This window comes from Dama dama, unplaced genomic scaffold, assembly GCF_033118175.1.
Source record: "Dama dama isolate Ldn47 unplaced genomic scaffold, ASM3311817v1 ptg000057l, whole genome shotgun sequence".
Lineage (NCBI taxonomy): Eukaryota > Metazoa > Chordata > Mammalia > Artiodactyla > Cervidae > Dama > Dama dama.
The window spans coordinates 1857766-1878180 of record NW_026870885.1 but is presented as its reverse complement, the minus strand read 5'-3'; positions in this window follow the sequence as shown (position 1 = coordinate 1878180).

The window sequence follows — 20415 nt, the reverse complement described above, 5'->3', positions numbered from 1 at the left end:
AGGCCTAGGCCCAGGGGAAAGGCACCAGCGGGGATGAGCCTGGGGAGGCGCCCGGTCATGTGTGGACCCAGTCCCCGCAGCCTGCCCCTTGGTGGGGTAGTAACCCCGGAGGCCAGGAGGGTCTGGGCAAGGCTGCCAGGGGCAGGGACACTGCTGGGTCCTGCCCCTGGCCTCTGGGGCGTCTGAGCACAACCGGCACTCTCCCGCTGGAAGACCTCCCTGGCTGCCTCCAAAGGCCGGTTTGCAAGCACTCCCGCCCGCTGTTCCCGCCAGGCACGCACAATGCTACCAAGCCCGGGAGAAAAGCGCTTCGGGGTGGTGCTCTCTCCGGGCCCTTGCCCCTGAGCCTGGGGGCCAGGCAGGGGGAACACACTCCCAGGCCAAGGCAGAACGACATGCACACGTCTGTTCCTGCCCCCTACACCGGCAGAGAGCTCGGGGGAGCCAGAGACTGCCAGGCTGCTGCTGGGCTGGCTGCCTGTCTGGGAAGGGGCAGAGCCGACCTAGGGGCAAGTTGGGCCTCTTGCTCTCCCTGCTGCCCTGAGGCTGCTGGGCCAAAGACGTCTTGGACATCCAGCCCCTTTCTGGTCTCTTCCCTCTGACGAGGCCCTCTGAGCTCCAGCACCTTGCACTGTGGAGACAGCCCCTGCCAGCAACCTCCTCTCCAAGGAGGCCTCAAGGGAGGCCTAGGCCCAGGGGAAAGGCACCAGCGGTGATGAGCCAGGGGAGGCGCCCGAGCATGTCTGGACCCAGTCCCCGCAGCGTGCCCCTTGGTGGGGCAGTACCCCCGGAGGCCAGGAAGGTCTGGGCAAGGCTGGCCAGGGGCAGGGGCCCTGCTGGGTCCTGCCCCTGGCCTGTGGGGCCTCTGAGCCCAACCGGCCCCTCTCCCACTGGAAGACCTCCCCGGCTGCCTCCAAAGGCCGGTTTGCAAGCGCTCCCGCCCACTGTTCCCAGCAGGCGTGCACAATGCTCCCAAGCCCGGGAGAAAAGCGCTTCAGGGTGGTGCTCTCTCTGGGCCCTTGCCCCTGAGCCTGGGGGCAAGGCAGGGTGTCCACACTCCCAGGCCAAGGCAGAACCACATGCACACGTCTGATCTGCCCCCTGCACCGGCAGAGAGCTCGGGGGAGCCAGAGTCTGTCAGGCAGCTGCTGGGCTGGCCGCCTGTGTGGGAAGGGGCAGAGCCGACCTAGGGGCAAGATGGGCCTCTTGCTCTCCCTGCTGCCATGAGGCTGCTGGGCCAAAGAGGTCTTGGCCATCCAGCCCCTTGCTGGTCCCTTCCCTCTGACGAGGCCCTCTGAGCTCCAGCACCTTGCAGTGTGGAGACAGCCCCTGCCAGCAACCTCCTCTCCAAGGAGGCCTCAACCGAGGCCTAGGCCAGGGGAAAGGCACCAGCGGGGGATGAGCCTGGGGAGGCGCCCGGGCATGACTGGACCCAGTCCCCGCAGCCTGCCCCTTGGTGGGGCAGTACCACCCGGAGGCCAGGAAGGTCTGGGCAAGGCTGGCCAGGGTCAGGGGCCCTGCTGGGTCCTGCCCCTGGCCTGTGGGGCCTCTGAGCACAACCGGGCCTCTCCCACTGGAAGACCTCCCCGGCTGCCTCCAAAGTCCTGTTTGCAAACACTCCCGCCCGCTGTTCACGCCAGGCTCGCACAATGCTCCCAAGCCCGGGAGAAAAGCGCATTGGGGTGGTTCTCTCTCCGGGCCCTTGCCCCTGAGCCTGGGGGCAAGGCACGGGGAACAAACTCCCTGGCCAAGGCAGAACCACATGCCCACGTCTGTTCCTGTCCCCTGCACCGGCAGAGAGCTTGGGGGAGCCAGAGTCTGGCAGGCAGCTGTTGGGTTGGCCGCCTGTGTGGGAAGGGGCAGAGCCGCCCTAGGGGCAAGTTGGGCCTCTTGCTCTCCCTGCTGCCCTGAGGCTGCTGGGCCAAAGACGTCTTGGGCATCCAGCCCCTTACTGGTCCCTTCCCTCTGACGAGGCCCTCTGAGCTCCAGCACCTTGCAGTGTGGAGACAGCCCCTGCCAGCAACCTCCTCTCCAAGGAGGCCTCAACCGAGGCCTAGGCCCAGGGGAAAGGCACCAGCGGGGATGAGCCAGGGGAGGCGCCCGAGCATGTCTGGACCCAGTCCCCGCAGCCTGCCCCTTGGTGGGGCAGTACCCCCGGAGGCCAGGAAGGTCTGTGCAAGGCTGGCCAGGGGCAGGGGCCCTGCTGCGTCCTGCCCCTGGCCTGTGGGGCCTCTGAGCACAACCGGCCCTCTCCCACTGGAAGACCTCCCCGGCTGCCTCCAAAGGCCGGTTTGCAAGCGCTCCCGCCCACTGTTCCCAGCAGGCGTGCACAATGCTCCCAAGCCCGGGAGAAAAGCGCTTCAGGGTGGTGCTCTCTCCGGGCCCTTGCCCCTGAGCCTGGGGTCAAGGCACGGTGTCCACACTCCCAGGCAAAGTCAGAACCACATGCACACGTCTGTTACTGCCCCCTGCACCGGCAGAGAGCTCGGGGGAGCCAGAGTCTGTCAGGCAGCTGCTGGGCTGGCCGCCTGTGTGGGAAGGGGCAGAGCCGACCTAGGGGCAAGTTGGGCCTCTTCCTCTCCCTGCTGCCCTGAGGCTGCTGGGCCAAAGAGGTCTTGGGCATCCATCCCGTTGCTGGTCCCTTCCCTCTGACGAGGCCCTCTGAGCTCCAGCACCTTGCAGTGTGGAGACAATCCCTGCCAGCAACCTCCTCTCCAAGGAGGCCTCAATCGAGGCCTAGGCCCAGGGGAAAGGCACCAGCGGGGATGAGCCTGGGGAGGCGCCCGGGCATGTCTGGACCCATTCCCCGCAGCCTACCCCTTTGTGGGGCTGTAACCCCGGAGGCAGGAAGGTCTGGGCAAGGCTGGCCAGGGGCAGGGGCCCTGCTGGGTCCTGCCCCTGGCCTGTGGGGCCTCTGAGCACAACCGGCCCTCTCCCACTGGAAGACCTCCCCTGCTGCCTCCAAAGGCCCGTTTGCAAGCACTCCCGCCCACTGTTCCCACCAAGCGCGCACAATTCTCCCAAGCCCGGGAGAAAAGCGCTTCGGGGTGGTGCTCTCTCCGGGCCCTTGCCCCTGAACCTGGGGGCCAGGCAGTTGGTCCACACTCGGAGACCAAGGCAGAACCACATGCACATGTCTGTTCCTGACCCCTGCACCGGCAGAGAGCTCGGGGGAGCCAGAGTCTGTCAGGCAGCTGCTGGGCTGGCCGCCTGTGTGGGAAGGGGCAGAGCCGACCTAGGGGCAAGTTGGGCCTCTTCCTCTCCCTGCTGCCCTGAGGCTGCTGGGCCAAAGAGGTCTTGGGCATCCAGCCCCTTGCTGGTCCCTTCCCTCTGATGAGGCCCTCTGAGCTCCAGCACCTTGCAGTGTGGAGACAGCCCCTGCCAGCAACCTCCTCTCCAAGGAGGCCTCAACCGAGGCCTAGGCCTAGGGGAAAGGCACCAGCGGGGATGAGCCTGGGGAGGCGCCCGGGCATGTCTGGACCCAGTCCCCGCAGCCTGCCCCTTGGTGGGGCAGTACCCCCGGAAGCCAGGAAGGTCTCGGCAAGGCTGCCAGGGGCAGGGACACTGCTGGGTCCTGCCCCTGGCCTGTTGGGCGTCTGAACACAACCGGCACTCTCCCGCTGGAAGAACTCCCCGTCTGCCTCCAAAAGACGGTTTGCAAGCACTCCCACCCGCTGTTCCCCCAGGCACGCACAATGCTCCCAAGCCCGGGAGAAAAGCGCTTCGGGGTGGTGCTCTCTCCGGGCCCTTGCCCCTGAGCCTGGGGGCAAGGCAGGGGGAACACACTCCCAGGTCAAGGCAGAACGACATGCACACGTCTGTTCCTGCCCCCTACACCGGCAGAGAGTTCGGGGGAGCCAGAGACTGCCAGGCTGCTGCTGGGCTGCCTGCCTGTGTGGGACGGGGTAGAGCCGACCTAGGGGCAAGTTGGGCCTCTTGCTCTCCCTGCTGCCCTGAGGCTGCTGGGTCAAAGAGGTCTTGGGCATCCAGCCCTTTACTGGTCCTTTCCCTCTGACGAGGCCCTCTGAGCTCCAGCACCTTGCAGTGTGCAGACAGCCCCTGCCGGCAACCTCCTCTCCAAGGAGGCCTCAACCGAGGCCTAGGCCCAGGGGAAAGGCACCAGCGGGGATGAGCCTGGGGAGGCGCCCGGGCATGTCTGGACCTAGGCCCCGCAGCCTGCCCCTTGGTGGGGCAGTACCCCTGGAGGCCAGGAAGGTCTGGGAAAGGCTGGCCAGGGGCAGGGGCCCTGCTGGGTCCTGCCCCTGGCCTGTGAGGCCTCTGAGCACAACTGGCACTCTCCCGCTGGAAGACCTCCCCGGCTGCCTCCAAAGGCTGGTTTGCAAGCACTCAATCCCGCTGTTCACGCCAGCTGCGCACAATGCTCCCAAGCCCGGGAGAAAAGCATTTTGGGGTGGTGCTCACTCCGGGCTTTGGAAGACCTCCCCGGCTGCCTCCAAGGCCGGTTTGCAAGCACTTCTGCCTGCTGTTCCCGCCACCCGCGCACAATGCTCCCAAGCCCGGGAGAAAAGCGTTTCGGGGTGGTGTTCTCTCTGGGCCCAAGAAAGACCTCCCGGGCTGCCCCCAAATGCCGGTTTGCAAGCACTCCCACTCGCTGTTCCCGCCATCCGTGCAAATGCTCCAAGCCCAGGAGAAAAGCCCTTCAGGGTGGTGCTCTCTCCCGGCACTTGGAAGACCTCCCCGGCTGCCTCCAAAGCCTGGATTTCAAGTACTCCCTCCCCCTGTCCCGCCAGCCGCACACAATGCTCCCAATCACGGGAGAAAAGCGCTTCGGGCTGGTGCTCTCTACGGGCCCTTGGAAGACCTCCCCGTTTGTCTCCAAAGGCCGGTTTGCAAGCACTCATGCCCGCTGTTCCCGCCAGCCGCGCACAATGCTCCCAAGCCTAGGAGAAAAGCGCTTCGGGGTGGTGCTCTCTCCCGGCCCTTGGAAGACCTCCCCGGCTGCCTCCAAAGGCCGGTTTGCAAGCACTCAATCCCGCTGTTCCCGCCAGCCGCGCACAATGCTCCCAAGCCCGGGAGAAAAGCGCTTTGGGGTGGTGCTCTCTCCCGGCCCTTGGAAGACCTCCCCGGCTGCTTCCAAAGGCTGGTTTTCAAGAACTCCCTCCCGCTGACCCCCCAGCCGCACACAATGCTCCCAAGCCCGGGAGAAAAGCATTTTGGGGTGGTCTCTCTCGGGCCCTTGGAAGACTCCCCGGCTGCCTCTAAAGGCCCGTTTGCAAGCACTCGTCCTCTGTTCCCGACAGCCGCGAACAATGCTCCCAATTCCGTGAGAAAAGTGCTTCGGGATGGTGCTCTCTCCGGGCCCTTGGAAGACCTCCCAAGCTGCCTCCAAAGGCCGGTTTGCAAGCACTCCCGCCCGCTGTTCCCGCCAGCCTCGCACAATGCTCCCAAGACCGGGAGAAAAGCGCTTCGGGGTGGTGTTCTCTCCGTGCCCATGGAAGACCTCCCGGGGTGCCCCCAAAGGCCGGTTTGCAAGCACTCCCACTCGCTGTTCCCGCCATCCGCGCACAATGCTCCCAAGCCCGGGAGAAAAGCATTTTGGGGTGGTGCTCACACCGGGCCCTGGAAGACCTCCCCGGCTGCCTCCAAAGGACGGTTTTCAAGCACTCCTGCCTGCTGTTCCCGCCACCCGCGCACAATGCTCCCAAGCCCGGGAGAAAAGCGCTTCGGGGTGGTGCTCTCTACAGGCCCTTGGAAGACCTCCCCGGCTGCCTCCAAAGGCCGGTTTGCAAGGACTCCTTCCTGCTGTTCCCGCCATCCGCGCACAATGCTCCCAAGCCCGGGAGAAAAGCATTTTGGGGTGGTGCTCACACCGGGCCCTGGAAGACCTCCCCGGCTGCCTCCAAAGGACGGTTTTCAAGCACTCCAGCCTGCTGTTCCCGCCACCCGCGCAGAATGCTCCCAAGCGCGGGAGAAAAGCGCTTCGGGGTGGTGCTCTCTACAGGCCCTTGGAAGACCTCCCCGGCTGCCTCCAAAGGCCGGTTTGCAAGCACTCCCGCCCGCTGTTCCCGCCAGGCACGCACAATGCTCCCAAGCCCGGGAGAAAAGCCCTTCGGGGTGGTGCTCTCTCCGGGCCCTTGCCCCTGAGCCTGGGGGCCAGGCAGTTGGAACACACTCCCAGGCCAAGGCAGAACGACATGCACACGTCTGTTCCTGCCCCCTACACCGGCAGAGAGCTCGGGGGAGCCAGAGACTGCCAGGCTGCTGCTGGGCTGGCTGCCTGTGTGGGATGGGGCAGAGCCGATCTAGGGGCAAGTTGGGCCTCTTGCTCTAACTGCTGGCCTGAGGCTGCTGGGTCAAAGAGGTCTTGGGCATCCAGCCCTTTGCTGGTCCCTTCCCTCTGACGAGGCCCTCTGAGCTCCAGCACCTTGCAGTGTGGAGACAGCCCCTGCCAGCAACCTCCTCTCCAAAGAGGCCTCAACCGAGGCCTACGCCCAGGGGAAAAGCACCAGCGGGGATGATCCTGGGGCGGCGCACGGACATGTCTGGACCCAGTCCCCGCAGCCTGCCCCTTGGTGGGGCAGTACCCCCGGAGGCCAGGAAGGTCTGGGCAAGTCTGGCCAGGGGCAGGGGCCCTGCTGGGTCCTGCCCCTGGCCTGTGAGGCCTCTGAGCACAACCGGCCCTCTCCCACTGGAAGACCTCCCCAGCTGCCTCCAAAGGCCAGTTTGCCCACACTCCCGCCCGCTGTTCACGCCAGGCTCGCACAATGCTCCCAAGCCCGGGAGAAAAGCGCTTCGGGGTGGTGCTCTCTCCGGGCCCTTGCCCCTGAGCCTGGGGGCCAGGCAGTGGGTCCACACTCCCAGACCAAGGCAGAACCACATGCACACGTCTGTTCCTGACCCCTGCACCGGCAGAGAGCTCGGGGGAGCCAGAGTCTGTCAGGCAGCTGCTGGGCTGGCCGCCTGTGTGGGAAGGGGCAGAGCCAACTTAGGGGCAAGTTGGGCCTCTTCCTCTCCCTGCTGCCCTGAGGCTGCTGGGCCAAAGAGGTCTTGGGCATCCAGCCCCTTGCTGGTCCCTTCCCTCTGACGAGGCCCTTTGAGCTCCAGCACCTTGCAGTGTGGAGACAGCCCCTGCCAGCAACATCCTCTCCAAGGAGGCCTCAACCAAGGCCTAGGCCCAGGGGAAAGGCACCAGCGGGGATGAGCCTGGGGAGGCGCCCGGGCATGTCTGGACCCAGTCCCCGCAGCCTGCCCCTTGGTGGGGCAGTACCCCCGGAGGCCAGGAAGATCTGGGCAAGGCTGGCCAGGGGCAGGGGCCCTGCTGGGTCCTCCCCATGGCCTGTGGGGCCTCTGAGCACAACCGGCCCTCTCCCACTGGAAGACCTCCCCGGCTGCCTCCAAAGGCCAGTTTGCCAACACTCCTGCCCGCTCTTCCCGCCAGGCACGCACAATGCTCCCAAGCCCGGGAGAAAAGCGCTTCGGGGTGGTGCTCTCTCCGGGCCCTTGCCCCTGAGCCTGTGGGCAAGGCAGGGGGAACACACTCCCAGACCAAGGCAGAAACACATGCACACGTCTGGTCCTGTCCCCTGCACCGGCAGAGAGCTCGGGGGAGCCAGAGTCTCTCAGGCAGGTGCTGGGCTGGCCGCCTGTGTGGGAAGGGGCAGAGCCGACCTAGGGGCAAGTTGGGCCTCTTGCTCTCCCTGCTGCCCTGAGGCTGCAGGGCCAAAGACGTCTTGGGCATCCAGCCCCTTACTGGTCCCTTCCCTCTGACGAGGCCCTCTGAGCTCCAGCACCTTGCAGTGTGGAGACAGCCCCTGCAAGCAATCTCCTCTCCAAGGAGGCCTCAACCGAGGCCTAGGCCCAGGGGAAAGGCACCAGCGGGGTTGAGCCAGGGGAGGCGCCCGGGCATGTCTGGACCCAGTCCCCGCAGCCTGCCCCTTGGTGGGGCAGTACCCCCGGAGGCCAGGAAGGTCTGGGCAAGGCTGGCCAGGGGCAGGGGCCCTGCTGGGACCTGCCCCTGGCCTGTGGGGCCTCTGAGCACAACCGGCCCTCTCCCACTGGTAGACCTCCACGGCTGCCTCCAAAGTCCTGTTTGCAAACACTCCCGCCCGCTGTTCACGCCAGGCTCGCACAATGCTCCCAAGCCCGGGAGAAAAGCGCATTGGGGTGGTGCTCTCTCCGGGCCCTTGCCCCTGAGCCTGGGGGCAAGGAAGGGGGAACACACTCCCAGGCCAAGGCAGAACCACATGCCCACGTCTGTTCCTGTCCCCTGCACCGGCAGAGAGCTTGGGGGAGCCAGAGTGTGTCAGGCAGCTGCTGGGTTGGCCGCCTGTGTGGGAAGGGACAGAGCCGCCCTAGGGGCAAGTTGGGCCTCTTGCTCTCCCTGCTGCCCTGAGGCTGCTGGGCCAAAGACGTCTTGGGCATCCAGCCCCTTACTGGTCCCTTCCCTCTGACGAGGCCCTCTGAGCTCCAGCACCTTGCAGTGTGGAGACAGCCCCTGCCAGCAACCTCCTCTCCAAGGAGGCCTCAACCGAGGCCTAGGCCCAGGGGAAAGGCACCAGCGAGGATGAGCCTGGGGAGGCGCCCGGGCATGTCTGGACCCAGGCCCCGCAGCCTGCCCCTTGGTGGGGCAGTACCCCCGGAGGCCAGGAAGGTCTGGGCAAGGCTGGCCAGGGGCAGGGGCCCTGCTGCGTCCTGCCCCTGGCCTGTGGGGCCTCTGAGCACAACCGGCCCTCTCCCACTGGAAGACCTCCCCGGCTGCCTCCAAAGGCCGGTTTGCAAGCGCTCCCGCCCACTGTTCCCAGCAGGCGTGCACAATGCTCCCAAGCCCGGGAGAAAAGCGCTTCAGGGTGGTGCTCTCTCCGGGCCCTTGCCCCTGAGCCTGGGGGCAAGGCAGGGTGTCCACACTCCCAGGACAAGGCAGAACCACATGCACACGTCTGATCTGCCCCCTGCACCGGCAGAGAGCTCGGGGGAGCCAGAGTCTGTCAGGCAGCTGCTGGGCTGGCCGCCTGTGTGGGAAGGGGCAGAGCCGACCTAGGGGCAAGTTGGGCCTCTTGCTCTCCCTGCTGCCCTGAGGCTGCTGGGCCAAAGAGGTCTTGGGCATCCAGCCCCTTGCTGGTCCCTTCCCTCTGACGAGGCCCTCTGAGCTCCAGCACCTTGCAGTGTGGAGACAGCCCCTGCCAGCAACCTCCTCTCCAAGGAGGCCTCAACCGAGGCCTAGGCCCAGGGGAAAGTCACCAGCGGGGATCAGCCTGGGGAGGCGCCCGGGCATGTCTGGACCCAGTCCCCGCAGCCTGCCCCTTGGTGGGGCAGTACCCCCGGAGGCCAGGAAGGTCTGGGCAAGGCTGCCAGGGGCAGGGACACTGCTGGGTCCTGCCCCTGGCCTGTGGGGCGTCTGAGCACAACCGGCACTCTCCCGCTGGAAGACCTCCCCGTCTGCCTCGAAAGGCCGGTTTGCAAGCACTCCCGCCCGCTGTTCCCGCCAGGCACGCACAATGCTCCCAAGCCCGGGAGAAAAGCGCTTCGGGGTGGTGCTCTCACCGGGCCCTTGCCCCTGAGCCTGGGGGCCAGGCAGGGGGAACACACTCCCAGGCCAAGGCAGAACGACATGCACACGTCTGTTCCTGCCCCCTACACCGGCAGAGAGCTCGGGGGAACCAGAGACTGCCAGGCTGCTGCTGGGCTGGCCGCCTGTGTGGGACGGGGCAGAGCCGACCTAGGGGCAAGTTGGGCCTCTTGCTCTCCCTGCTGCCCTGAGGCTGCTGGGTCAAAGAGGTCTTGGGCATCCAGCCCTTTGCTGGTCCCTTCCCTCTGACGAGGCCCTCTGATCTCCAGCACCTTGCAGTGTGGAGACAGCCCCTGCCAGCAACCTCCTCTCCAAGGAGGCCTCAACCGAGGCCTAGGCCCAGGGGAAAGGCACCAGCGGGGATGAGCCTGGGGAGGCGCCCGGGCATGTCTGGACCCAGTCCCCGCAGCCTGTCCCTTGGTGGGGCAGTACCCCCGGAGGCCAGGAAGGTCTGGGCAAGGCTGGCCAGGGTCAGGGGCCCTGCTGGGTCCTGCCCCTGGCCTGTGGGGCCTCTGAGCACAACCGGCCCTCTCCCACTGGAAGACCTCCCCGGCTGCCTCCAAAGTCCTGTTTGCAAACACTCCCGCCCGCTGTTCACGCCAGGCTCGCACAATGCTCCCAAGCCCGGGAGAAAAGCGCATTGGGGTGGTTCTCTCTCCGGGCCCTTGCCCCTGAGCCTGGGGGCAATGCACGGGGAACACACTCCCTGGCCAAGGCAGAACCACATGCCCACGTCTGTTCCTGTCCCCTGCACCGGCAGAGAGCTCGGGGGAGCCAGAGTCTGTCAGGCAGCTGCTGGGTTGGCTGCCTGTGTGGGAAGGGGCAGAGGCGACCTAGGGGCAAGTTGGGCCTCTTGCTCTCCCTGCTGCCCTGAGGCTGCTGGGCCAAAGAGGTCTTGGGCATCCAGCCCCTTGCTGGTCCCTTCCCTCTGACGAGGCCCTCTGAGCTCCAGCACCTTGCAGTGTGGAGACAGCCCCTGCCAGCAATCTCCTCTCCAAGGAGGCCTCAACCGAGGCCTAGGCCCAGGGGAAAGGCACCAGCGGGGTTGAGCCAGGGGAGGCGCCCGGGCATGTCTGGACCCTGTCCCCGCAGCCTGCCCCTTGGTGGGGCAGTACCCCCGGAGGCCAGGAAGGTCTGGGCAAGGCTGGCCAGGGGCAGGGGCCCTGCTGGGTCCTGCCCCTGGCCTGTGGGGCCTCTGAGCACAACCGGCCCTCTCCCACTGGAAGACCTCCCCGGCTGCCTCCAAAGTCCTGTTTGCAAGCACTCCCGCCCACTGTTCCCGCCAGGCGCGCACAATGCTCCCAAGCCCGGGAGAAAAGCGCTTCGGGGTGGTGGTCTCTCCGGGCCCTTGCCCCTGAGCCTGGGGGCCAGGCAGGGGATCCACAGTCCCAGGCCAAGGCACAACAACATGCACACGTCTGTTCCTGCCCCCTCCACCGGCAGAGAGCTGGGGGGAGCCAGAGTCTGTCAGGCAGCTGCTGGGTTGGCTGCCTGTGTGGGAAGGGGCAGAGCCGACCTAGGGGCAAGTTGGGCCTCTTGCTCTCCCTGCTGCCCTGAGGCTGCTGGGCCAAAGAGGTCTTGGGCATCCAGCCCCTTGCTGGTCCCTTCCCGCTGACGAGGCCCTCTGAGCTCCAGCACCTTGCAGTGTGGAGACAGCCCCTGCCAGCAACCTCCTCTCCAAGGAGGCCTCAACCGAGGCCTAGGCCCAGGGGAAAGGCACCAGCGGGGATGAGCCTGGGGAGGCGCCCGGGCATCTCTGGACCCAGGCCCCGCAGCCTGCCCCTTAGTGGGGCAGTACCCCCGGAGGCCAGGAAGGTCTGGGCAAGGCTAGCCAGGGGCAGGGGCCCTGCTGCGTCCTGCCCCTGGCCTGTGGGGCCTCTGAGCACAACCGGCCCTCTCCCACTGGAAGACCTCCCCGGCTGCCTCCAAGGCCGGTTTGCAAGCGCTCCCGCCCACTGTTCCCAGCAGGCGTGCACAATGCTCCCAAGCCCAGGAGAAAAGCGCTTCAGGGTGGTGCTCTCTCCGGGCCCTTGCCCCTGAGCCTGGGGGCAAGGCAGGGTGTCCACACTCCCAGGACAAGGCAGAACCACATGCACACGTCTGATCTGCCCCCTGCACCGGCAGAGAGCTCGGGGGAGCCAGAGTCTGTCAGGCAGCTGCTGGGCTGGCCGCCTGTGTGGGAAGGGGCAGAGCCGACCTAGGGGCATGTTGGGCATCTTGCTCTCCCTGCTGCCCTGAGGCTGCTGGGCCAAAGAGGTCTTGGGCATCCAGCCCCTTGCTGGTCCCTTCCCTCTGACGAGGCCCTCTGAGCTCCAGCACCTTTCAGTGTGGAGACAGCCCCTGCCAGCAACCTCCTCTCCAAGGAGGCCTCAACCGAGGCCTAGGCCCAGGGGAAAGGCACCAGCGGGGATGAGCCTGGGGAGGCGCCCGGGCATGTCTGGACCCAGTCCCCGCAGCCTGCCCCTTGGTGGGGCAGTACCCCCGGAGGCCAGGAAGGTCTGGGCAAGGCTGCCAGGGGCAGGGACACTGCTGGGTCCTGCCCCTGGCCTGTGGGGCGTCTGAGCACAACCGGCACTCTCCCGCTGGAAGACCTCCCCGTCTGCCTCGAAAGGCCGGTTTGCAAGCACTCCTGCCCGCTGTTCCCGCCAGGCACGCACAATGCTCCCAAGCCCGGGAGAAAAGCGCTTCGGGGTGGTGCTCTCTCCGGGCCCTTGCCCCTGAGCCTGGGGGCAAGGCATGGGGAACACACTCCCAGGCCAAGGCAGAACCACATGCCCACGTCTGTTCCTGTCCCCTGCACCGGCAGAGAGCTCGGGGGAGCCAGAGTCTGTCAGGCAGCTGCTGGGCTGGCCGCCTGTGTGGGAAGGGGCAGAGCCGAACTAGGGGCAAGTTGGGCCTCTTGCTCTCCCTGCTGCCCTGAGGCTGCTGGGCCAAAGAGGTCTTGGGCATCCAGCCCCTTGCTGGTTCCTTCCCTCTGACGAGGCCCTCTGAGCTCCAGCACCTTGCAGTGTGGAGACAGCCCCTGCCAGCAACCTCCTCTCCAAGGAGGCCTCAACCGAGGCCTAGGCCCAGGGGAAAGGCACCAGCGGGGATGAGCCAGTGGAGGCGCACGGGCATGTCTGGACCCAGTCCCCGCAGCCTGCCCCTTGGTGGGGCAGTACCCCCGGAGGCCAGGAAGGTCTGGGCAAGGCTGCCAGGGGCAGGGACACTGCTGGGTCCTGCCCCTGGCCTGTGGGGCGTCTGAGCACAACCGGCACTCTCCCGCTGGAAGACCTGCCCGGCCGCCTCCAAAGGCCGGTTAACAAGCGCTCCCGCCCACTGTTCCCAGCAGGCGTGCACAATGCTCCCAAGCCCGGGAGAAAAGCGCTTCGGGGTGGTGCTCTCTCCGGGCCCTTGCCCCTGAGCCTGGGGGCAAGGCAGGGTGTCCACACTCCCAGGCCAAGGCAGAACCACATGCACACATCTGATCTGCCCCCTGCACCGGCAGAGAGCTCGGGGGAGCCAGAGTCTGTCAGGCAGCTGCTGGGCTGGCCGCCTGTGTGGGAAGGGGCAGAGCCGACCTAGGGGCAAGTTGGGCCTCTTGCTCTCCCTGCTGCCCTGAGGCTGCTGGGCCAAAGAGGTCTTGGGCATCCAGCCCCTTGCTTGTCCCTTCCCTCTGACGAGGCCCTCTGAGCTCCAGCACCTTGCAGTGTGGAGACAGCCCCTGCCAGCAATCTCCTCTCCAAGGAGGCCTCAACCGAGGCCTAGGCCCAGGGAAAAGGAACCAGCGGGGATGAGCCAGGGGAGGCGCCCGGGCATGTCTGGACCCTGTCCCCGCAGCCTGCCCCTTGGTGGGGCAGTACCCCCGGAGGCCAGGAAGGTCTGGGCAAGGCTGGCCAGGGGCAGGGGCCCTGCTGGGTCCTGCCCCTGGCCTGTGGGGCCTCTGAGCACAACCGGCCCTTGCCCACTGGAAGACCTCCCCGGCTGCCTCCAAAGGCCGGTTTGCAAGCACTCCCGCCCGCTGTTCCCGCCAGGCACGCACAATGCTCCCAAGCCCGGGAGAAAAGCGCTTCGGGGTGTTGCTCTCTCCGGGCCCTTGCCCCTGAACGTGGGGGCCAGGCAGTGTGTCCACACTCCCAGACCAAGGCAGAACCACCTGCACACGTCTGTTCCTGACCCCTTCACCGGCAGAGAGCTCGGGGGAGCCAGAGTCTGTCAGGCAGCTGCTGGGCTGGCCGCCTGTGGGGGAAGGGGCAGAGCCGACCTAGGGGCAAGTTGGGCCTCTTGCTCTCCCTGCTGCCCTGAGGCTGCTGGGCCAAAGACGTCTAGGGCATCCAGCCCCTTACTGGTCCCTTCACTCTGACGAGGCCCTCTGAGCTCCAGCACCTTGCAGTGTGGAGACAGCACCTGCCAGCAATCTCCTCTCCAAGGAGGCCTCAACCGAGGCCTAGGCCCAGGGGAAAGGCACCAGCGGGGTTGAGCCAGGGGAGGCGCCCGGGCATGTCTGGACCCTGTCCCCGCAGCCTGCCCCTTGGTGGGGCAGTACCCCCGGAGGCCAGGAAGGTCTGGGCAAGGCTGGCCAGGGGCAGGGGCCCTGCTGGGTCCTGCCCCTGGCCTGTGGGGCCTCTGAGCACAACCGGCCCTCTCCCACTGGAAGACCTCCCCGGATGCCTCCAAAGGCCGGTTTGCAAGCACTCTCGCCCACTGTTCCCACCAGGCACGCACAATGCTCCCAAGCCCGGGAGAAAAGCGCTTCAGGGTGGTGGTCTCTCCGGGCACTTGCCCCTGAGCCTGGGGGCCAGGAAGGGGATCCACAGTCCCAGGCCAAGGCAGAACCACATGCACACGTCTGTTCCTGCCCCCTCCACCGGCAGAGAGCTGGGGGGAGCCAGAGTCTGTCAGGCAGCTGCTGGGCTGGCCGCCTGTGGGGGAAGGGGCAGAGCCGACCTAGGGGCAAGTTGGGCCTCTTGCTCTCCCTGCTGCCCTGAGGCTGCTGGGCCAAAGAGGTCTTGGGCATCCAGCCCCTTGCTGGTCCCTTCCCTCTGACGAGGCCCTCTGAGCTCCAGCACCTTGCAGTGTGGAGACAGCCCCTGCCAGCAACCTCCTCTCCAAGGAGGCCTCAACCGAGGCCTAGGCCCAGGGGAAAGGCACCAGCGGGGATGAGCCAGTGGAGGCGCCCGGGCATGTCTAGACCCAGTCCCCGCAGCCTGCCCCTTGGTGGGGCAGTACCCCCGGAGGCCAGGAAGGTCTGGGCAAGGCTGGCCAGGGGCAGGGGCCCTGCTGGGTCCTGCCCCTGGCCTGTGGGGCCTCTGAGCACAACCGGCCCTCTCCCACTGGAAGACCTCCCCGGCTGCCTCCAAAGGCCGGTTTGCCAACACTCCCGCCCGCTGTTCCCGCCAGACTTGCACAATGCTCCCAAGCCCGGGAGAAACGCGCTTCGGGGTGTTGCTCTCTCCGGGCCCTTGCCCCTGAGCCTGTGGTCCAGGCAGTGGGTACACACTCCCAGACCAAGGCAGAACCACATGAACACGTCTGTTCCTGACCCCTGCACCGGCAGAGAGCTCGGGGGAGCCAGAGTCTGTCAGGCAGCTGCTGGGTTGGCTGCCTGTGTGGGAAGGGGCAGAGCCGACCTAGGGGCAAGTTGGGCCTCTTGCTCTCCCTGCTGCCCTGAGGCTGCTGGGCCAAAGAGGTCTTGGGCATCCAGCCCCTTGCTGGTCCCTTCCCGCTGACGAGGCCCTCTGAGCTCTAGCACCTTGCAGTGTGGAGACAGCCCCTGCCAGCAACCTCCTCTCCAAGGAGGCCTCAACCGAGGCCTAGGACCAGGGGAAAGGCACCAGCGGGGCTGAGCCTGGGGAGGCGCCCGGGCATGTCTGGACCCAGTCCCCGCAGCCTGCCCCTTGGTGGGGTAGTACCCCCGGAGGCCAGGAAGGTCTGGGCAAGGCTGCCAGGGGCAGGGACACTGCTGGGTCCTGCCCCTGGCCTGTGGGGCGTCTGAGCACAACCGGCACTCTCCCGCTGGAAGACCTCCCCGTCTGCCTCCAAAGGCCGGTTTGCAAGCACTCCCGCCCGCTGTTCCCGCCAGGCGTGCACAATGCTCCCAAGCCCGGGAGAAAAGCGCTTCGGGGTGGTGCTCTCTCCGGGCCCTTGCCCCTGAGCCTGGGGGCCAGGCAGGGGGAACACACTCCCAGACCAAGGCAGAACCACATGCACACGTCTGTTCCTGCCCCCTACACCGGCAGAGAGCTCGGGGGAGCCAGAGACTGCCAGGCTGCTGCTGGGCTGGCTGCCTGTGTGGGACGGGGCAGAGCCGACCTAGGGGCAAGTTGGGCCTCTTGCTCTCCCTGCTGCCCTGAGGCTGCTGGGCCAAAGAGGTCTTGGGCATCCAGCCCCTTGTTGGTCCCTTCCCTCTGACGAGGCCCTCTGAGCTCCAGCACCTTGCAGTGTGGAGACAGCCCCTGCCAGCAACCTCCTCTCCAAGGAGGCCTCAACCGAGGCCTAGGCCCAGGGGAAAGGCACCAGCGAGGATGAGCCTGGGGAGGCGCCCGGGCATTTCTGGACCCAGTCCCCGCAGCCTGCCCCTTGGTGGGGCAGTACCCCCGGAGGCCAGGAAGGTCTGTTCAAGGCTGCCAGGGGCAGGGACACTGCTGGGTCCTGCCCCTGGCCTGTGGGGCGTCTGAGCACCACCGGCACTCTCCCGCTGGAAGACCTCCCCGGCTGCCTCCAAAGTCCTGTTTGCAAACACTCGCGCCCGCTGTTCACGCCAGGCTCGCACAATGCTCCCAAGCCCGGGAGAAAAGCGCTTCGGGGTGGTGCTCTCTCTTGGCCCTTGCCCCTGAGCCTGGGGGCAAGGCAGGGGGAACACACTCCCAGGCCAAGGCAGAAACACATGCCCATGTCTGTTCCTGTCCCCTGCAGCGGCAGAGAGTTCGGGGGAGCCAGAGTCTCTCAGGCAGGTGCTGGGCTGGCCGCCTGTGTGGGAAGGGGCAGAGCCGACCTAGGGGCAAGTTGGGCCTCTTGCTCTCCCTGCTGCCCTGAGGCTGCTGGGCAAAAGACGTCTTGGGCATCCAGCCCCTTACTGGTCCCTTCCCTCTGACGAGGCCCTCTGAGCTCCAGCACCTTGCAGTGTGGAGACAGCCCCTGCCAGCAACCTCCTCTCCAAGGAGGCCTCAACCGAGGCCTAGGCCCTGGGGAAAGGCACCAGCGGGGATGAGCCAGGGGAGGCGCCCGAGCATGTCTGGCCCCAGTCCGCGCAGCCTGCCCCTTGGTGGGGCAGTACCCCCGGAGGCCAGGAAGGTCTGGGCAAGGCTGGCCAGGGGCAGGGGCCCTGGTTTGTCCTGCCCCTGGCCTGTGGGGCCTCTGAGCACAACCGGCCCTCTCCCACTGGAAGACCTCCCCGGCTGCCTCCAAAGGCCGGTTTGCAAGCACTCCCGCCCACTGTTCCCAGCAGGCGTGCACAATGCTCCCAAGCCCGGGAGAAAAGCGCTTCGGGGTGGTGCTCTCTCCGGGCCCTTGCCCCTGAGCCTGGGGGCAAGGCACGGTGTCCACACTCCCAGGCCAAGTCAGAACCACATGCACACCTCTGATCTGCCCCCTGCACCGGCAGAGAGCTCGGGGGAGCCAGAGTATGTCAGGCAGCTGCGGGGCTGGCCGCCTGTGTGGGAAGGGGCAGAGCCGACCTAGGGGCAAGTTGGGCCTCTTGCTCTCCCTGCTGCACTGAGGCTGCTGGGCCAAAGAGGTCTTGGGCATCCAGCCCCTTGCTTGTCCCTTCCCTCTGACGAAGCCCTCTGAGCTCCAGCACCTTGCAGTGTGGAGACAGCCCCTGCCAGCAACCTCCTCTCCAAGGAGGCCTCAACCGAGGCCTAGGCCCAGGGGAAAGGCACCAGCGGGGATGAGCCAGTGGAGGCGCCCGGGCATGTCTGGACCCAGTCCCCGCAGCCTGCCCCTTGGTGGGGCAGTACCCCCTGAGGCCAGGAAGGTCTGGGAAAGGCTGGCCAGGGCCAGGGGACCTTCTGGGTCCTGCCCCTGGCCTGTGGGGCCTCTGAGCACATCCGGCCCTCTCCCGCTGGAAGACCTCCCCGGCTGCCTCCAAAGGCCGGTTTGCCAACACTCCCGCCCACTGTTCCCACCAGGCGCGCACAATGTTCCCAAGCCCAGGAGAAAAGCGCTTCGGGGTGGTGCTCTCTCCGGGCCCTTGCCCCTGAGCCTGGGGGCCAGGCAGGGGGAACACACTCCCAGGCCAAGGCAGAACGACATGCACACGTCTGTTCTTGCGCCCTGCACCGGCAGAGAGCTCGGGGGAGCCAGAGACTGCCAGCTGCTGCTGGGCTGGCTGCCTGTGTGGGACGGGTCAGAGCCGACCTAGGGGCAAGTTTGTCCTCTTGCTCTCCCTGCTGCCCTGAGGCTGCTGGGTCAAAGAGGTCTTGGGCATCCAGCCCTTTGCTGGTCCCATCCCTCTGACGAGGCCCTCTGAGCTCCAGCACCTTGCAGTGTGGAGACAGCCCCTGCCAGCAACCTCCTCTCCAAGGAGGCCTAAACCGAGGCCTAGGCCCAGGGGAAAGGCACCAGCGGGGATGAGCCTGGGGAGGCGCCCGGGCATGTCTGGACCCAGTCCCCGCAGCCTGCCCCTGGGTGGGGCAGTACCCCCTGAGGCCAGGAAGGTCTGGGAAAGGCTGGCCAGGGGCAGGGGACCTGCTGGGTCCTGCCCCCGGCCTGTGGGGCCTCTGAGCACATCCGGCCCTCTCCCACTGGAAGACCTCCCCGGCTGCCTCCAAAGTCCGGTTTGCCAACACTCCCACCCGCTGTTCCCGCCAGGCACGCACAGTGCTCCCAAGCCCGGGAGAAAAGCGCTTCGGGGTGGTGCTCTCTCCGGGCCCTTGCCCCTGAGCCTGGGGGCAAGGCAGTGGGTCCACACTCCCAGACCAAGGCAGAACCACATGCACACGTCTGTTCCTGACCCCTTCACCGGCAGAGAGCTCGGGGGAGCCAGAGTCTGTCAGGCAGCTGCTGGGCTGGCCGCCTGTGTGGGAAGGGGCAGAGCCGACCTAGGGGCAAGTTGGGCCTCTAGCTCTCCCTGCTGCCCTGAGGCTGCTGGGCCAAAGACGTCTTGGGCATCCAGCCCCTTGCTTGTCCCTTCCCTCTGACGAGGCCCTCTGAGCTCCAGCACCTTGCAGTGTGGAGACAGCCCCTGCCAGCAACCTCCTCTCCAAGGAGGCCTCAACCGAGGCCTAGGACCAGGGGAAAGGCACCAGCGGGGATGAGCCTGGGGAGGCGCCCGGGCATGTCTGGACCCAGTCCCCGCAGCCTGCCCCTTGGTGGGGCAGTACCCCCGGAGGCCAGGAAGGTCTGGGCAAGGCTGGCCAGGGGCAGGGGCCCTGCTGGGTCCTGCCCCTGGCCTGTGGGGCGTCTGAGCACAACCGGCCCTCTCCCACTGGAAGACCTCCCCGGCTGCCTCCAAAGGCCGGTTTGCAAGCACTCCCGCCCACTGTTCCCGCCAGGCGCGCACAATGCTCCCAAGCCCGGGAGAAAAGCGCTTCGGGGTGTTGCTCTCTCAGGGCCCTTGCCCCTGAGCCTGGGGTCCAGGCAGTGGGTCCATACTCCCAGACCAAGGCAGAACCACATGCACACGTCTGTTCCTGACCCCGACACCGGCAGAGAGCTCGGGGGAGCCAGAGACTGCCAGGCTGCTGCTGGGCTGGCTGCCTGTGTGGGACGGGGCAGAGCCGACCTAGGGGCAAGTTGGGCCTCTTGCTCTCCCTGCTGCCCTGAGGCTGCTGGGCCAAAGAGGTCTTGGGCATCCAGCCCCTTGCTGGTCCCTTCCCTCTGACGAGGCCCTCTGAGCTCCAGCACCTTGCAGTGTGGAGACAGCCCCTGCCAGCAACCTCCTCTCCAAGGAGGCCTCAACCGAGGCCTAGGCCCAGGGGAAAGGCACCAGCGGGGATGAGCCTGGGGAGGCGCCCGGGCATGTCTGGACCCAGTCCCCGCAGCCTGCCCCTTGGTGGGGCAGTACCCCCGGAGGCCAGGAAGGTCTGGGCAAGGCTGCCAGGGGCAGGGACCCTGCTGGGTCCTGCCCCTGGCCTGTGGGGCGTCTGAGCACAACCGGCACTCTCCCGCTGGAAGACCTCCCCGGCTGCCTCCAAAGTCCTGTTTGCAAACACTCGCGCCCGCTGTTCACCCCAGGCTCGCACAATGCTCCCAAGCCCGGGAGAAAAGCGCTTCTGGGTGGTGCTCTCTCTTGGCCCTTGCCCCTGAGCCTGGGGGCAAGGCAGGGGGAACACACTCCCAGGCCAAGGCAGAACCACATGCCCACGTCTGTTCCTGTCCCCTGCAGCGGCAGAGAGCTCGGGGGAGCCAGATCTGTCAGGCAGCTGCTGGGCTGGCCGCCTGTGTGGGAAGGGGCAGAGCCGACCTAGGGGCAAGTTGGGCCTCTTGCTCTCCCTGCTGCCCTGAGGCTGCTGGGCAAAAGACGTCTTGGGCATCCAGCCCCTTACTGGTCCCTTCCCTCTGACGAGGCCCTCTGAGCTCCAGCACCTTGCAGTGTGGAGACAGCCCCTGCCAGCAACCTCCTCTCCAAGGAGGCCTCAACCGAGGCCTAGGCCCTGGGGAAAGGCACCAGCGGGGATGAGCCAGGGGAGGCGTCCGAGCATGTCTGGACCCAGTCCGCGCAGCCTGCCCCTTGGTGGGGCAGTACCCCCGGAGGCCAGGAAGGTCTGGGCAAGGCTGGCCAGGGGCAGGGGCCCTGCTGGGTCCTGCCCCTGGCCTGTGGGGCCTCTGAGCACAACCGGCCCTCTCCCACTGGAAGACCTCCCCGGCTGCCTCCAAAGGCCTGTTTGCAAGCGCTCCCGCCCACGGTTCCCAGCAGGCGTGCACAATGCTCCTAAGCCCGGGAGAAAAGCGCTTCAGGGTTGTGCTCT